The sequence below is a fragment of the Panthera onca genome, chromosome X (assembly GCF_046562875.1).
Source record: "Panthera onca isolate mPanOnc1 chromosome X, mPanOnc1 haplotype 2, whole genome shotgun sequence".
Lineage (NCBI taxonomy): Eukaryota > Metazoa > Chordata > Mammalia > Carnivora > Felidae > Panthera > Panthera onca.
Window position 1 is genome coordinate 95,565,631 of NC_138357.1, and position 18,697 is coordinate 95,584,327.

The following is an 18,697-nucleotide window of genomic DNA, read 5'->3' on the forward strand; positions in this document are numbered from 1 at the left end:
CATTGTTTATCAATGTAGGAAACGGACCACCATTTTGTTAGTGGTGATGGCGTCTTTGTCACCAATAAACATCACTTCCGTTTGTATCATCACAGTTGATCAGAATATCTCAGTTTATCATTTATGCTCATCGGTGCTTCAAAATGATGGCAGCTATTAGACCTGTCACTAGAACTTGCTGTTGAATGTATCAATAAAACACATCAATTACTATATCACAAATGTGTTTACTAATATTTTGATAACTACATTTCAATATAATTGGCTCCCTTTTTAAACCTATGTATTTTTGATGCATTTGAAAAACACTCTTTTATTTTAGGTTTATTTATTTATTTTGAGAGAGACAGAGAGCAAGCGTGAGCAGGGGAAGGGCAGAGAGGGAGACAGAGAATCCCAAGCAGGCTCTGTGCCGTCAGCTCAGAGCCCGATGATGTGCGGCGCGATCTCACAAACCACAAGATCCTGACCTGAGCCAAAATGAAGAGTTGGACGCTTAACCAACTGAGCCACCCAGGCACCCCTAAAAACACTCTTTTGGGAAGGAATGCACTGGCTTCACGAGTCCACCAAGGGGATCCATGGCACAAAGAAAATATGAAGCACCCCTGTCTTTGAACATCTTACGTAAAGAGTCTATAATGAGTGAATATGGACCGCTTATTTTATAGAAGCACCACCAGCTCAAAAGCAGATTTATCACCAATCCTATATTATGAATGAGGAAACTGAGGATTAAAGCTGAATCTGTCTGATTGCAAAGGCTGTGATCTTTCTACTACATCATACGCACGCGTGCACACACGCACACACACACAAATACACATATCTTTTTATGACTCCCAAACATCCAGTCAAAAATTCAATTAGCACAGACACTACTGGCCATCAAACTAAATTAACTAGTGATCTGTCTCTGCAATGCCACAAGAACTGGTTGAAACAATGAAAAAAATCAATCTAACAGATGTTTTGTCTAATTGCACTCATAATTTGATGGCCCGCTCCCCCCTTCCCAAAGTGGCTGAGTAGGCCAAGAGCTTCCTGTTCTGGGACACAAGTGAAATGAGCCCATCCAACTCTAGGCTTCCACACCCCCTCCCCTTTCCACCCTGGACACCTACTCTGCTCTGCCCAACGTAATGGCTTTAGGACTAAATTATTCATGAAGAGAAGGGGAGGGAAGTGGAGGGGAGGGGAAGAGAAAGGAGGACTGGGCAGGGCTATAATCCATTTTGCCTCGAGTGCTAGGGAGAAAGACAGACTGTCTCTACCCTTATAGAATTAACATTAAATTTTTGAGGACTAATAAGAACGACTTCCTCGAAGAGTGCATGAATTCATAACAACACCAGCGAGTGCCACAAAGGAGAAATCAGGGCATTATATCACAGAGGGTCCTCACCTAGTCTGGGGCGTAAGAAAAGATTTCTCTGAGGAATTGGTGTTTGCAAACTCATCTTTTAGAGTATTTATGGTTTTAATATCCTGCTGGCATGTAACTCTCCTTTCATTAGAATATGAAATACAAGTCAGGCCTCACCTAGGCAGAGTCTCCTCTGGAAGAGAAGGGTGGTTTGCCCACGGTTTCCAGTGAAGATTCTACCGCTGGGAAGTAGGAGCTGGTGGCAGAGGGGTCTGTCAGACGCGGTTAGTCCACGGCCCCAAACAGCTTGAGATGCCCCTGGCCTGTGGAATCTGAGTGAGGTGGAGGAACGCGGCCCACCCTAAGGGGCCCAGCCCATCCCGGGCACTGAGGCTGCTGTGGGGCCTGCGAAGCACCAGCCACCTGCCTCGTGCGGCATCCCAACGGCCTGCCACAACTTCCATCCATCAGCCTTTCCGGTCCGGGGTCCCATTTGCACATGCTGTACGGCATAAATCCGGAGCCTTTTCAACTAGACGCATAACAGTCACCGTTACGATGAGGGATGGTCTGGTAGGAGGCGGACTGAAGCCCCGGCCAACCCAGGAAGGGAAACCTCATTTTCCCAGGAGGCAAAGATTCACTGAGTAAAGGTTTAAAATTCCTACTGGAGAACAAAATGACAGTGCATTCAGGAAGGACTCCTGATAAATTATTCCATCCCATTTTGTAATCCCTTTTTGTTCCCCCCGCCATCTTTTGACATCACTGAGAACAGGCGCTAAGCAACATGGGAAAGGAAAGGGGAGAGAAGAACAAAGGCATTATTGTTAACCAAAATCACAAAAAATAAATTGAGTTTGGGATGGGATTGCTAACAAATAAGTACAAAAACTCTCTATGCTCAGAGTGAAATCTTGTACTCACTTTAAGCTTTCTTCCTAAGGCATATGTTCTGTTAATGGATATACATGATCTCATGACTTGTGGAAAAAAATAATTTACCACCCACATAAGAAATTCTCTGGGGCGCCTGGGTGGCTCATTCGGTTAAGCGTCCGATTTTGGCTCAGGTCATGACCTCACGGTTCGTGAGTTCTAGCCCCGTGGCAGGCTCTGTGCTGACAGCTCAGAGCCTGGAGTCTGCTTCGGATTCTGTGTGTATCTCTCTCTCTGTCTCTCCTCCGCTTGCACTCTGTCTCTCAAAAATAAAATAAAAATGTTAAAAAAATTAAAAAAAAAAGAAATCCCCTTATTCTGGGAACTTCTGACTTGTACACCTTTATTCACTGCCTTGTTAACTACATCCTAAAGGGTCATCTTTGTACTCTAGAGGAAGCTCTATTTAATGGTCATTTACAAAACAGATTCTCCTTGGGCAAATCATACCCAACACACATTAATAATAACAAGAATGTTATAGCCACAATTCCCTTCGTGCACTTAGAAATTTACCCACTACTCTTTTCTTACCACAACGAAACTAGAATTTCGTGTTTATGTTAATAGATTTGGATTCCCTAGCTCTTAATGTGGAATAATAGGGGCACCTGGCCGGTTTAGTCGGTTAAGCATCCAACTTTGGCTCAGGTCATGATCTCACAGTTCATGGGTTGGAGCCCCGGGTCGGGTTCTAGCCCCGTGTTGGGTTCTGTGCTGTCAGCTTGGAGCCTGGAGCTTGCTTTTGACTCTGTGTCTCCCTCTCTCTCTGCGCCTCCCCTGCTGGTGCTCTATCTCTTGCTCTCTCAAAAATAGACGTTAAAAAAATAAAGTGGAAAAATAAAATCCCTGTTAATCATCCATCTTTTCTATAACCCTTTAAATAATAGAACTTGAAAATCTTCTAAGAGCAAAAAAGAACTGTACCTCTTTTAAAGAGATCAAATTTAACATATCATTGGGTTTTACACTCGCCACTTATAAGAAATTGATTGTACTTCATCTCACTTAACAATTATTCTGATTCTTAATGGTAAATTCTTTCATACACTGATTTGAATCCTATCACTAAGGAAATTTATCCAAGTCCACAGTTTTCTATATTTTCTTAGCTTATTCTTTCTTCTAAGCTTGTTCAGCATGGACTTACAGCCAAAATATTAAAATAAAGTGTTCCACATGCATGTTAAACTAATTCTGCCGAACACTGGTCTTTCATGAATCGTTGACATGCCAATGGAAAGGAAATTCCAAAGTTACATGAGATCATACTGCAAACTGTATGTCCCAGAAAAGTCACAAAGCCCCCTGGCATGACAAAGGCTCTGAGGATCCTCTTATGAAGAAACTTGTGTAACTTTATTCGATTCAGCGTTTCCAAAGCTTACTTAATTGTAGACCTACCCTCTTCTCCATTGCACCCACACTTAGAGATCACAGAGCACTTCTAGTCCTCAGAAAATGGTTGGGGAGACTCTTAGAGCACACAATGGCTGTATCTACATGCACGTACAGTTTTGCAAAATACGGCTTGATTCATCCAAACTAGTATGTAGTCATGAGTTGCTAACTGGTTGTTTTCAAAGGAACTGCACATATGACTTAGCTTAAGAATTGCTTCGTTGCTTCTTTTCTCTTTTTAATTTTTCCCATTTATTTTGAGAGAGAGAAAGAGAGAGAGAGAGAGCAGGGGAAGGACAGAGAGAGACAGAGATACACACACACACACACAGAGAGAGAGAGAGAGAGAGAGAGAGAGAGAGAGAGAATCCCAAGCAGGCTCTGCACTATCAGCATGGAGCCCATTGGGGGGCTGGAACTCACAAACAGTGAGATCATGACCTGGGCCAAAACCAAGAGCAGGTCACATAATTGTCTGAGCCACCCAGGCACCCCAAGAATTGTTTGGTGCTTCTGTAAAAAAAAAAAAAATCTACTTCCGTAGGTAGATACATTGACTATCCCTAAACCGAGCTGAATATCCAGGCAAGATCACTTCTCCGGGACTGTCTCATTCTTTAGTTCGGAAAGTCTGCCTTTTGTTTCAATTTTGTGTCTTACAGTTAGCAACTTTAAGACAGAATCTTGGGGCTGGGAAATGAGAAACCCAGAGTGTTTGAGCTAGAAGAACTTGAGAAAACTCCAAACCCCTTCCATTCGCAAATGGCCCAAGAGGTCACACCTCATCCCTACACGGGCTCCTTGCACTCATTATCATATTTCTGCCTTTTGTTGCCCAATAAGCCAATGTTATTTGTGCTGACCTTGGCACCATTGGAAGATTGGTGCTCACGAGGAACCCAGATATCTGGGTATACATATTCTATAGGTTAGCAGAGGTACTTCTGATGGGGCAAACTCTCTAAGGGAAATTTCACATCACAGTGCGAGGTCTTAGAATCTTACATATGGAGTTATTTCTTCACTAGGGTCTTGTAATTAATTCTAATTAAGGGAAACATTAAGTAATGTTTTCCAATTAAGCCCACAAACAGTTTTCGACCCATGGTAGAATGCCTGTTTGTTCTTCGCAGGGGACATTAATATTATCAAGCACTGATAAAAGACAGCACTCGTTGCCTGCATCTTGTCACAGCTGCAGAATTGCTTTCTACGGAAAGGACAGAGAGACACTGTTTTTCCTTGGATTGTGCATTAATTTGGGGCAGCCTTGGTGGTTGGAGGAGGAGCCCTAATGTAAATCACGAGGAAGCTCTAAAACCTTGGGTGTCTGCCTGTCTCTCTCCCCCTGCCTTCTTCTTGCTGCTGTTGACCTAACCACACTTCCCTGGGCGGGTGATGCTTGAGGATGTCAAATGCTACACCTGTGGCTAATTCTCAGGCAACACAAGGAAGACTCTGCCACATTAGAAGCAATTGGCTGTTTGCAGGAAGCACGATGATCTGTAGTCACATCTCATTAGGGGCGCCTGGGCCCCGTGGTGCACAAGTGAAGCAAACGCCTGCCAATGTAATTTGTTTTATATGCCTAATTCTCTTCCTTATAATTAACATCTGAAATGCGAAAACAAAACGGGAGCGCTTTGCAGGCGTCTGGGATCCGGGGAGCACTTTCAGGGAGACTGGGATTTTAAAGCAGTCCTTTCCCACAACAAACAATGGTGTGTGTGCCAGGGGATGGGACATCCATAGGTCACCCTGGAGGGCTGACTGCTGGGGTACAGCATGTGTGGGGAGGGAGGAGAGGACAGGAGCAAGAGTCAGCGTTATCCTCTACCCTGTGTGTGGGTTGAACTGCTGTCATCTCTGGGATGAAGTGGCCCTGCAAAGGTGTCTCAGCAGTGGGACAGAGCCACCAGCCAAGACCTCGCTGTATATGGCCCTAGTCAGCCTTTGCAGCCATTCCTCCACTGCCTTCCCCCGTCGATGGCTAGAAACAGTCGGACACGGAGGGACAGAGAAGTGACGCGTGATCGATCTTCTGCCACCAAGCATCCTGGGAGACAGACCGTGAAACCAGGCGAGAACATCATTCGCAGGGTCTCTGCAATGTGAATGGGGCTGCGTCAAAGTTTCTGGGTTGGTCATCAAATCTGGAGCCTGCGCATCTGAGACCAGCCAGATGAGATCGAGTCTACATCATGGATGTACTAGGCGACTCTCTTGGTTACAAACACCAGAAACTGACCCTACCTAACTGAAGGTGAGGGAGAATTTGTTGGTAGGATATCGGTTCGCCCACAAACCTGACAAAAACGCGAGGAGATGAAGAAGCTGGTGACCACCAGCACAGACAGGGTCATGGTGCCAGACCAGCCTGGTGTGAGAATCCCACCCACTGCTGCCTCTGAACACTGCCTCTGCCCCTGGAGGTCACTGCTGATCACTGGGTGCCGCCCACATCCCTGTCTCCCACCAATTTCCTTGGCAGTATGTTGGCTGTTCTTTCCATTAATGGGTTTTTATGCTAAACCAGTAGAGTCCAAGATCTAGCAGGAGATTGGTAATGGCAGAGAAGATGGTTTTTAACCTCTCTTGGTGGGTGTTTCCAGCCCCTATTATTCCTGCCCAGCTCATGGTTAGTGTCTTTATGTCACCCTCCCCATTCACCTCCTCTTTCTACTCCTTTCTATTTTGTCATAACGATGTCCATTTGTTGAGCGATTAGGCAATCTGTTAGATGATTAAAATTCATCACGTCATTTCATCTCCATGGAAACCCACAAAGCAGGTATGATGATTCCCATTTTCAGGAAAGGAAATTAAGGTTTTAAAAGTTAAGCAACTTGCCCAGAGTCACTCAGCTAATATATAACAGAAATGGGATTTGAGCCCAAGTCTGGCTGATTCCAAAGCCTGAGATTTGGGTAGGATAAAGGACTCCGTCTCAACATTAAAAAAATCCATAGATACCAGTAAGATAATAGTACTTCCAGTATGTACTGATTAAAAATACATAATGACAGGGGGCACCTGGCTGGCTCAGTCGGTAGAGTATGACACTCTTGCTCTCATAGTTGTAAGTTTGAGCCCCACGTTGGGTGTGGAGATTACTTAAAAATCAAGTCTTTAACACTTTTTAAAATACATAATGCCAAAGCAATGTTAATTCTGTATAAATTAAGACCTATTTTATGAATCCAAGTTTGTACCTACACACAATGCTATTCATCACATAAAGCATAGGTGAAAGACCTATCTAGGCTTCCACAAGGCCCCAGACACATGCCCCTTACGGTAACTATGTCCCCTCAATGCACCAGTGACGGGGGCAGGCACATGCCTGGAGATTGACCAGTTGGTTCAGAACTTTGATATGAACCAGAAGTCATGAACAACTGCACTAAAACCTGTAACTCTGTGGCTGCCATAGACTTTACATAATAAATGTTGAAGGAGGGAAGGGTGAAGGGAGGGAGGGAGAAAGAAAAGGAGGAGGGAAGGGAAGGGCAGATTTAGTTAAGAGAAACCAGCAGGAGAAGCTAAGTCAACTTGAAGGTTAAGATTAACAGGTTCCCCATGTTCAAAGACCAAGTCCAGAAAAGTCAGCTCCTGCTGGAGTAACAGGCTGACTTCATAGGTCCTGGAAGGTGAACTGAAGCAGGAGGCCATAACCTTGAGGAGGAAACCAGGCACCAAAGGAGCAAGGATCCAGGGAAAGGGCTCAAGTGATCAGACAAAGGCTGCGTCACCGACAGGATAGAATGAACCCAACACCGAGACCACCACCCACCACCCGCCATCCAGTGGAGGGCTTACCATGCTGCCAAGGGCAGGCCTCAGAGTTCCAGCCAGCTTCAGCCCTCCCATGCCTCCTGGAAGACATCATTTCCCAGACTGTGTTCTCCGGGACCCTCTTGTGCCAGGAGATCTCCATAGGGCTTTCTAAGAAGAAAGAACGTGTGCTCAAGTTCTGTTCCCTTCTTGGAGCTTCACAGGACCCACGAGCATCTAAACGGTCTTGCAAATACGAGGTAAAGAAACCCAAACTTACTTGATCCTGGAACCCTGTTGGCAGACTGCCCATTATCATCTCAGAGAGCACAAAGGTCCCAAGACAATACCTACAGAAACTCTGCCCTACAGCACTGTCATCCTAGAAAACCGTGGACCCTTCTTCCATGAAGCCATGTCCTCGAAGGTATCTCTCTCTTTACTGTAACTTTCTGACTTGATTAGGTTTCCATGCAGATTCATCCTGACATGGCCAGTGGAAGCATTTTAAAGGCCTTTCTATCATCTCTTCTGAAGCACTTTCCTTGACCCTTCCCCATCCCAAGCCTACCTCATTCCCACACAACCCCAGTTGGCTGCCACATCCCCAGTGTCAAGGTGAAGAGCACACACTTTGAACCTGTCTGTGTGGGTTTGAATTCTGGCTCTGCCACTTACTAGCTCCATCATTTTTGGCAAATAACTTAAGCTCTCTGTGCCTCTTAGTTTCCCCATGTGAAAACTGGGGGTGGTAATGTTACCCACCTCGCCAGGTTGTCATGAGGATCAAATGACCTTCTAGACTACTGGCACTGTCAATGTGTTTGCTCTCACCCTCACACTGCCCAGCGATAAGCATTTGGCCACTCCTCCAGTAGACTGTGTGCAATTTGAGAGCAAAGACTGTGCCTTTAGCTCTGTTTCCTGTGTCTAGCCCAGGGCCTGACACTTGCTGGCTATCCCCCATCTAACTTGGTAAATCAAGAAACGATCTGTTGTGATTTTGAGAGAAATCAAATGGAGACCAAAATTTGTTTTCTAGAAAACGACAGCAAATCGAGAGAAATCAGCTGATGATTAAAGACACACACACACACACACACACACACACACACACACACACACAGAGCTCAGGTGTGAAACTGCAGCTGAGAGATGTCTGGTTCCATATCCCAATGCCAGCCTCATCTCTCGGAATCCATAATTACAACCCGAATGGCAATGCCTTGTTTCATCTGAGCATCTTTTTAATGGAGAATTGATTTTCTCTCCCTTAGCAAAAATTTTCAGTGGCCTCACAAAGGGGAAAAATTAACTCTTACATTTGCATGTCAAATGTTTTAATTCTCAATTATAAAATCTGTCTTTCTAAGACATTCTAGAAATGGCAGCAGAATGGAAGCCTGGCTGCGGGCTCTAAATTGCTCTTAGCAGCTCAACTTTCTAATGTTCCATTCTGGGGCAAGCATTTCTTAATTGGGTGGGAGTTTCCAGACTTTTCATCTGTTTGTCAGGGGAGCGGGGGGAGTGGAGGGGAGGAAGAGAGCTGGATACAGACCCAAAAGGGTTTGTTCGTAACAATTTAGGCAAGATTCTTTTAAGTTCATCACAGAGCGCAAACCTTTCAAGCAGCCATATTCCAGGCAGCAAACCATTTTTACAGCTCTGTGCTTGTCTGTTGTGCCTTGTGGTGTCAGACTTATCTCGCTCTGTCCTTGTCCTGAACTCAGATATGACAGTGGGAGTGGACTAAAAAAACGCAAAGAGAATTATCAAGTACCAAAGAAGCAAATAACCAAAGTCTGTATTTTCCCCGGTTGGAGTTTTCAATTCACCTGGGAAGCATTTTTGTAGTTTGTGGCGCGTTTCAAGTTTAAAACCACCACAGCCACAACACTCTCTAAAAAAATCTGTCCTCTGTGTGTGAGTGTGAGCATGAGTATATGCGTGTGTGTGTGTGTGTGTGTGTGTGTGTGTGTGTGTGTGTTTTCTCCTTTGGTTTTTTGCATTTGTTTTTTCGTTTCTGTGAAGAGTAAGTGAGGATGTTTTGTGGCCTACCTAGTTCCGCGCCTTCAGAAAGACTGGCTCTGTCCTGGGCCTTGAAATGGACTTGGCGGTTACCTCTCGGCAAGTGCTCCTAGTAACCTGCCCTGATGTTTTCCCAACTCCCGAAACGGAGTGGACTTGCGTTCAGGCCTACAGACAAGGCGCGAGGGCTATTTACAAAGTTAGCCAATCTGGCGCCTCCCAGGGGCTTTTCACAAGGTGGAGGACGTTAATATTCTAAATAGTTCTAACCCTCTAGCCTGCGCGTGTTGCGAGTTGCTTCATCATCCGTACAGAGCCTTTTCTTTAATCTTCCCCATGAGCGTGTACGCAGGTTCAAATGGTGATAATTACCATAAAACAATTCTGTTGTCCTTCTCCCAATAAAAATCGCTCTGTTAATCAGCCAACACGCAGTCCCCTTGTCTGAGGACCCTTATGCCAAACTGGCGGGGTAGAACGCGGCTGCAGATAAATTAGCCCACGTGTGATTGCATGCGAAAACACATTGATTTAGGATTTTTTTTTCCTCTCCCGTTCAACCTGACAACTTGTCTAAATAGGCTTCTGCCACGACCTGACAGCTCGTGGACAAGCTGTGTACAACAGGCCATTAAAACGAAAGGCTCTGAATAGGGAGAGTACAAAACAGAGACAAAGGGATAAGATTGAAAGATAAAAGGATGAAACAAAGGAAGTGTGGAGGGGGGCTGAGGGGTGGGGCCTGAAGACGTACCCTTTAATTCTGCTTTCAGACTTTGTCGCGGGCCACAGTCTCAGGAGCAGCCCCCCGAGATGGAGTTTAGGGTAAAGGCTATTTTGGAGGGATGGACCCCTCGGCTGAAGAAGGCAGGGGGCGGGGGTGGGAGGGGGGGTGGGGCTGGACACAGGGACATGCTGAGCCATGATGCAGGCTGGACAAAGTCCCAGGTGGCCCCCCTCCCAGGCAGAGCTCGGAGTGGTCCTGCGTTGGGCTGGAATGATTGGGAACACATTCCCCTTTCTCTCCGCCTTTGCAAAGGCAAGGGTGTGTGTGCTCTTGGGCTGAGGGCACTCGCTGTGGCTGAGGCAAACCCCAACCAAGCCGACGGCTGTAGTACAAAGGCCTTCCTTGGACCATGCAGCTCTGTGTCCACCACAGAGATTTTCCATCCCCCACGTGATCATAGCCCAGCTCCCTACGCCTCTGTGGTCACTTCCCAGCACTCAGGGCTGTCTGATCCCAAAGTCCACTCTCTTAACTAGGACACTACAGATGTGGCCCGCTATCCACAAGTAAGGTGTTCTCTCCTTTTGTAAGCAAAGAAGCAATTACCATTCATGTACACAGAGAAATTGTTGAGCATTCCCAGACCCCCCAAATCACCTCTCTTAGGCCTGATACCTTAGGACACATCTTGCTAACAGGTGCACAAAATATATCAAGATAAGGCACAGATGCTCACAGATGTAGCTGAAAGCTCTAGGGGCCTGGTGCTGAGATGCTGAGAGTAGTTCTGGGGGAAGGAGCTTGGCGGGGCCGCTTTCGCTGCTCTCAGGATGTGCTCTGCCTCTAACGGCTCTCTGCAAAACAAATGGTGAACGCTATTTTTCCTTTCCGACTTTTTTCAAAAAAGCAAAAGTCCTGTTCAGATTTCTTTCAGTTAGCAAAGGCAAATCCTGATGTAGGCATTTCATAAAAGCAAAGTGGCTCCACGCAAAACTTTGAAAAGTGAGGGATACCTCTAGACTGACTAGAACAGATGCAGGTCCACGGGCCACAACTGCACCTCCTTCCCTGACATGGTCCACAACAGTGTAACAGAAAACACTTTTATTAGGACTGTCAGCGCTCCAGGCACCTGGGTGGCTCAGCTGGTTGAGCGTTGACTTTGATTCGAGACTCATGGTTCGAGAGTTTGAGCCCCGTATCGGGCTCTGCACGGATAGTGTGGAGCCTGCTTGGGATTCTCTCTCTGCCCCTCCCCAACTCACGCTCACTCTCTCTCAAAATAAATAAATAACCAGGTGTTGCAGGGGATCCTTGCCTCACTTTGACTGCCAGACACAGTGTTTTACTTAGCATATACTATGTTCTGATGTCTCTGGTTGGATTCCTGGGGAACCAGATGCTGGGACAGAAATTAACATGCAGAAGATTTATTAGGCCTTGCTCTTGGGACCAACACCTGGGGAAGGGAGGGGCGAGAAGCAGAAGTGGCCAGACCAAGAAGTTGAATTACAGTGCAGTTCCAGTGAATGCCCCAGTTGATCCTATGGAAAGCTCTAGAGCTAAAATGCCTCATCATTGTTGTTCTGAGTTGGGGCATGGGGGCTGAGCCTTTATATGTTTTGCCAGATAGTGGTTGGGTATGGGACACCCTGGGGATGGAGCATGACCTTGGGCTAGGTGGCTCTCTGCAACTAAGACAAATCAAAAAGTGGGACTCAGCTTAAGGCTGTCAGCTATCAACAGCTGGAGGAATGAGTTCTTCATTCTGTAAAGGAGATCTAGGAGGCAAATCACAGCACCCACTCTAACTATTTTCTTTCAAATATTCCAAGGGTTATTTTTTATTGGTCTCATTTTACAGAAGAGAAAATTGAGGGCAAGACAAGTTAATGACTTATCCCCAGACATTTAATTATCAATGCATTCATTTAACAATATTTATTGAGTATGTTTTGTGTGCCAGGCATTGTGCATGGTCCTGAGAATTTAATGGTGAACAACAAAAGACCCCTGACTGCATCTAAATAATATTATAGTGTTACCAACTATCCCAGATACAGAAAAAATTTTTAGAAGTTTGTCTGTTTTGGGGTACCTGGGTGGCTCAGTCGGTTAAGCATCTGACTCGATTTTGGCTCAAGTCATGATCTCACAGTCTGTGAGTTTGATCCTCACATAGGGCTCTGTCCTGACAGTGTGGAGCTTGCTTGGGATTCTCTCTCTCCTTCTCTCTCTACCTCTCTCTCTCTCAAAATAAATAAATAAACTTAAAAAAAAAGAAAAAGAAGTTTGTTTCTTTAGAACAGCTATCTAAAAATTTACTTGATCCAGGAATAAATATTTGAAAGCTGTTTATATATATTACAAAACTTTCCAAGAGAGTTAAAAAATTGTAAACATATATTGCTAAAATTTTGAGGATGGGGAAAGGCAGAACCAACTTGGCCATGAGATTCATAGCACCATGAGGAAGCATCCAGTATAAATCAACCTTAAACCAGCCAGCCAGTTTTCCTCTGGAACCTCCAAAGGGACGGCAGATAATAACACCTACTTCTTCATCATTTCACTGATAGCATCAATGGCAGCAACAACAAAAACCAAGCAGTCAAGCACTAAACTTTTATCAAGCACCTACTCTCATTAGCACATTGCCTATTTGAAAAATTGTTGTTTACGAGATCAAGTCGGTGAGTTCCAGATGCAGATGGCATAGTACAGCGGAAGCAGGTCTCTCGTATGTAGGATTTTTGTGGCCCAATAATTTCATTCCTGACTATATGTTGAACCATGGAACAATCAAAATGATGCTGAACTCAGCACCCATGGACACCTGTGCCCGCCAACCCTCTGTACTTCGACACCATGGCTTTTATTTGGATAGGGAAAGGAGAAGGAGAGGGGAAGGGTTGCCTCCACTCTGGGTTCTGATTCAGTAGACCTAAGGTATAGCCTGGAATTTGCATTTTGAAAGTGTTTTCCCCACCTCCCAAATAGGAACCATGGCTTTAGCATCTAGAACTTTCCCTCACACTCTCCCCCATAGTGTCTGGTGTTCTCCTCCATCAGGGCTGGCAAGGAACTTGTTAGCCAATTCAAAAGGCTGGTTGGAGCTCCGGTTTTAATGGGTGATTCTGAATCACAGATACCCCTCTGAGCTAACTTCTGTAGGTCAAGTGTGTTTGAGGCCTGATCAGTGACTGCACCGGATAGCCCTTAATGCCAGATTCAAGTTACAGTGGGATTCCTATAGACAAAAAAAGACCTCAGGATTCTGGGACATGATAATGGGTATGAAAAGGTGATATTTCAAGTGCCAAACAGAATAAACTGGAAACAGTCTTATCATCCACCACTCAGCAGGAAAGCAGCAAAGGGGCCTTCTCGAAAAGGGATGGACCAATGCATCTTCATGTTCCCAGGCTGCTCCTGACCTTGCACAGAGAGAAAAAGCCGCAGAATCCCACAACTTGTGGGTAAATGTAGAACTGACAGCACAGCAAGAGAAAGGATTGTCGCTGGTGCAAATATTTACTCAGAATAGACCAACAAATTGTGCAACCCTCTTCTACTACCTGATCTGAGCAAAACCTCCTCGGGGAAGAAGTTGATAAACCCTAAGATTGTAACTTACCGGGGCAGAAACAATCACAGGGGCTGGATCTCAGAATGAAGTATATGTACTTGTATTTTCTATTCCTTTGAATTATTTTCCTTTTTTATCGAAGTGTAGTTAACACACAACCCTTTGAATGTTTTTACATAAACACCTGCTTGCCAAAAAGATGTGGACCCTGGAGAGAGTATTCCAGAAGCCTTGCTGATGGCATTGGGTTTCCACAAGTGAGCCCTCAGAGAAAGTGCTTGGAATAGCATTCTGGGACATTCTACCACTATGAAGAGGTAACTTGTTCCACCAAACAATGATAAATTCAGCACTCATAGCAACCAACTTTCCCAACAGAAATAAATTCTAGGGGCACCTGGGTGGTTCAGTTGGCTAAAAGCATCTGACTCTTGATTTCAGCTCAGGTCATGATCTCACAGTTTGTGAGATTCTCACAGTTTGGGATTCTCTCTCTCCTCTCTCTGCACCCCCGCTTCTCCCTGTCAAAATAAATACATAAACACTATATATATATATATATATATACACACACATATATATAAAGAAGTAACTTCTAGTCATGCCCCCAGATAGACTTGGCCACATAAACAACAAACTACCCTGTATGGACACCCACCAGTTTTTTATCAGGAACCTCAATCATGTAAAGACTTAATAATAGCAACTTGTGTTCAAATAGCTTTTAGGCTTACAAAGTATATTTAATATATATATATATATGTATATATATATATATGTATGTATGTATATATATATGTATATATATATATATGTATGTATGTATATATATATATATATATATATGTATGTATGTATATGTATATATATATATATATATATGCCTCAAAACAACCCCATGAGGTATATCTCAATTGCCCCCATTTTACTCATGAGGAAACTGAGGCTTCCCAGGTTAAATGGCCATCCAAAATGTTCACCTAGACATCTACTTCTGATAATGTTGGAGGAGGTTTTTTGCAGACTAGCCTTTCCACAGAGAATTACCAGAAGAGTGGGGCAGAAATACAAAGAATGTGACTGAAGGCCTCAGGGATCTTCCAGAGCAACAAGTTCTTGAAGGGCCAGTATCTTTGTCCTCCTGGGCAGCCTTAACGGAAAATAGTGGCAAGTGGTTTAAACAACAAACATTTATTTCTCACAGTTCTGGAGGCTGGGAAGTCCAAGGCAGCAGATTTGGTGTCTGATGAGGTATTTGACCGACTTCCTGGTTCATAGACAGCCATCTTTTCGTTGCAACCTCCCATAGTGGAAGGGGTAAGGGATCTCTCTGGGGTCCCTTTTATAAAGACACTAATCCCGGGGTGCCTGGGTGGCTCAGTCAGTTAAGTGTCTGACTCTTGATTTCGGCTCAGGTCACGATCTCAAAGTTCGTGAGTTTGAGCCCCGCATTGTTGGGTTCTGCGTTGGCAGCACGGAGCCTGCTTGAGATTCTCTCTCTCTCTCTCTCTCTCTCTCTCTCTCTCTCTCCCTCTCTCTCTCCTCTCTCTCTGCCCCTCCCCCTGCTCATTCTGTCTCCCTCTCTCCAAATAAATAAACAAAAAAAAATACAAAGACACTAATCCTATTCCCAAGAGCTCTGCCTTCGTGACCTAATCACCTCCCAAAGGCCCCACCTCCTAATGCCATCACATCGGTGATTAGGACTTCAACATATGAATTTGGGGGCAGGGAGGGGGGGAGACAAACACTCAGTCTATAGCAGCCAGGATCCTAGAGAGAAGGGAAGTGCGTTGAGGAGAGTCTGGCGTTCTGTACCCAATCTCCCCCTTGAGAAATCTGCTGATTTCCTAGGAAACTTGGGGCCAAGAGTCTAAGAAGCCAAGTACAAAATGGCAACTAAGGCACTGGGGGGCCAAGGGGAGTTTCTGGAAGTCTCGCAGTACAGGGAGACAAAAATTAGAGTTTGGGGCTACCCAGGAGGCCAGAACTTGAGGGGCCAAGATTTCAGAGAGAAGGGAAACATACCGAAGTGAGCCCGACCTTGTTTTAAGGCAATTGACACAAGGCCCTTCCTTCCTGTGTAAAGATACAGCAAGGTGTGAAGAGAAAGCAAAAGGGTGGAAAAGGTAGACCATGTGACCATTAACCAAAAGAAAGCTGGTATAGCTACCATAACAGCAACTAAAGCGGATGTAAGGATAAGCAGCATTATGAGAGATAAAGGGACATTTGATAAAATGCAAACTGACTGAAAAAAAGAGGAAGCAGACAAATCCACAATCTTGGTGAGGACTTTTAATATAACTCCCTTATTCTTGAGAATCCAAGACCATCAGCAAGCCTTTGGACCACCCTTTCTCAAATACATGTTTCTGGCAAGGAGGGATTATATCGAAAAAGATTCCAAGAAGTGAAAAATGTGGGTACAGATGCTTCATTCGGAGACTTAAATCATTTTTAGAATTTCTGTCTTGTTAGTTACTTTCCTCCATAACCGAGAGAGAAAAAACAGGCAAAAAGAAATCAGGAGTAATATGGAAGGTTTGAACCGCACAAATAACAAAATTCACACACACACACACACACACACACACACACACACTACAAGTGTGCATGAGATCTTTATCAAAATTAAATATACCCTGGGCCATAAAACATATCAACACAAATTTCAGACAATTAAAATCATTTGGAATATGTTCCCTGACCACATTTCAATTAAGCTAGAAACCAATCTAAAAATAGGTATAACTCAGGGCGCCTGGGTGGCTCGGTCCGTTAAGAATCCGACTTGCCGGGGTCTGGGAGGGGGGAAGCCTAGGTGGCTCAGTTGGTTAAGCTTCCGACTCTGGCTCACGTCATGATCTGTGGTTCGTGACTTTGAGCCCCGCGTAGGGCTCTCTGCTGATAGCTCAGAGCCGGGAGCTTGCTTCAGATTCTGTGTCTCCCTCTCTCTCTGTTCCTACCCTGCGTGCGCGCTCTCTATCTCTCTCTCTCTCTCTCTCTCTCTCTCTCCCTCAAAAATAAATAAATAACAAACAAACATTAAAAAAGAATCCGACTTGGGCTCAGGTCATGATCTCACAGTTTGTGAGTTTGAGCCCTGCATTGGGCTCTGCTGCAGCTCGGAGCCTGAAGCCTGCTTCAGATTCTGTGTCTCCCTCTCTCTCTCCTCCTTCCCCACTTGTGCTCTGTCTCTGTCTCTCAAAAATAAATAAACGTTAAAAAATAAAATAAATAAAAACAGGTATAACTAGAAAACCACATATTTGGACATTAAATATTATACTTCTTTTAATATGAAATTAATTGTCAAATTGGTTTCCATACAACACCCAGTGCTCTAAATATTATACTTCTAAATAAGGCTTAGGTAAAAGGAGAAATCACAGTAAAAATTAGAAAATACTTTGTACTGAGTAATAATGAAAATATTTCATATCAAAACTCGTGGGATGCAGCTAGAGCCATGCTTACATGGAAATCTATAGTCTCAAATTCATAAACTGAAAATTAAAACTGAGAGTCAGTATTCATCTCAAGAAGGGGAAACATAGTAAATTCAGCCCACAGTGGAAGGAAGGAAATTGTAAAGCCAGTCAAAAGCACATTTACATACAATAGAGAAACTCTACAAAGCCAGAAGCAGTTCTTTGAAGGGCAAGAAGGGTGGGAGTTTCACGTAGCCAGAGGCAGAGTCCTGACCTAAACCCTAACTTTGACCTAGCCTCCTCCAGAGGTCTCTGGCACTGGAGGCCCTCAGCAACTCTGGGCCTGTGACCAGCGCCACAGGGGGGTGGGGGTGGAGGTGCGAGTGTGACTCAGTGCCCAACAATAACGGCACTGGAGAAGTCACTGGGCTCACTTTCTGGAAGCTTCAACCATCTAGGAAGGAGTCCCTCAAACTGCCAGGAGCTCTTTTATCAAAAGCGAACGTTTTCACTGGCCTACAAGCTTTAGTTTTTTCTGCTCTCTTCTCTCAAAATTAACTACAGTATCACATGGTTATGGACTAAATCTTCACATGGTGATATACGGGCTTGTGTTTTCACATGGGTTACTCCAGTTAACAGAAGTGGTCCCCTGCCACCGTTTCCCGTCAGGGGTCAGGAGTGGCACCAGCCGATGGCTGGGACAGCCTCCTTCCGGAGCTGAGAAAACTCAGGCAGTGTTAGTTGCAGACTTCTGGAAAGCTTCCATTTGACTTCATGCTTCCTTGATTTTCATCTTGCAAAGGACTCCAAGTGGCTTACACAGAGAGAAAGGGAACTCTCGTTTATTGAGTGCCTACTGTGTGCCAGAGACTTTAAATTAATTAATCCACTTAATCCTCACCACCCCTCTGGGCTGCTGCGTGCATTTTTCCGGAGAAAAAAAATCAAAGGGCAAAGTGTTTGAATAGCCTCGCCCCAGTCACGGAGCTTTAACTGGCAGTATTATTTTTCTTCCATGCCAAAACTCCCTTTCTTGAGAAACGATCAAGCAAAATAATTAAGAGAATGGGCTTTGCAGTTAAACAGACCTTGATTCCTGTACCGGGGCTGCTACTGAAACCGTTGTGACCCTGGGCCAGTCAGCTGACCTCTGCTGGAGAATGATGCCAGAAGCTACCTCGCCGAGCCACTGAGAGAATTAAATGAGATAATCCACACCAGCACTAACGGCACCGCTTCTATCCCTCCTTTCACTGTTGTAACTCTGATTATAGCTACTGCCACACCAGTGTATCACGCTGTCTATCGGCCTCCATTTAACTCTGGGGCTGGGCCGATGGCTGCACTAGCTTCATCTGATGCCATTCGAAAGAGCCCGATTCACCAGCCATAAAAAGAAATGAGGAAGTTAACAGCTGGTGGTGCAGCACAGGCCC

The 18,697-nt window shown here is 44.8% G+C and overlaps 1 long non-coding RNA gene across 1 annotated transcript in view; it reads right to left on the reverse strand.

Moving 5' to 3' along the window:
- Positions 1 to 18,697, reverse strand: part of LOC145714257 (uncharacterized) — a 221,807-nt gene that overhangs the window by 135,264 nt on the left and 67,846 nt on the right. The window contains exon 3 of the long non-coding RNA XR_014136816.1: positions 7,526 to 7,651. This is a non-coding gene — a long non-coding RNA (uncharacterized LOC145714257). The remainder of the gene's footprint in view (positions 1 to 7,525; positions 7,652 to 18,697) is intronic.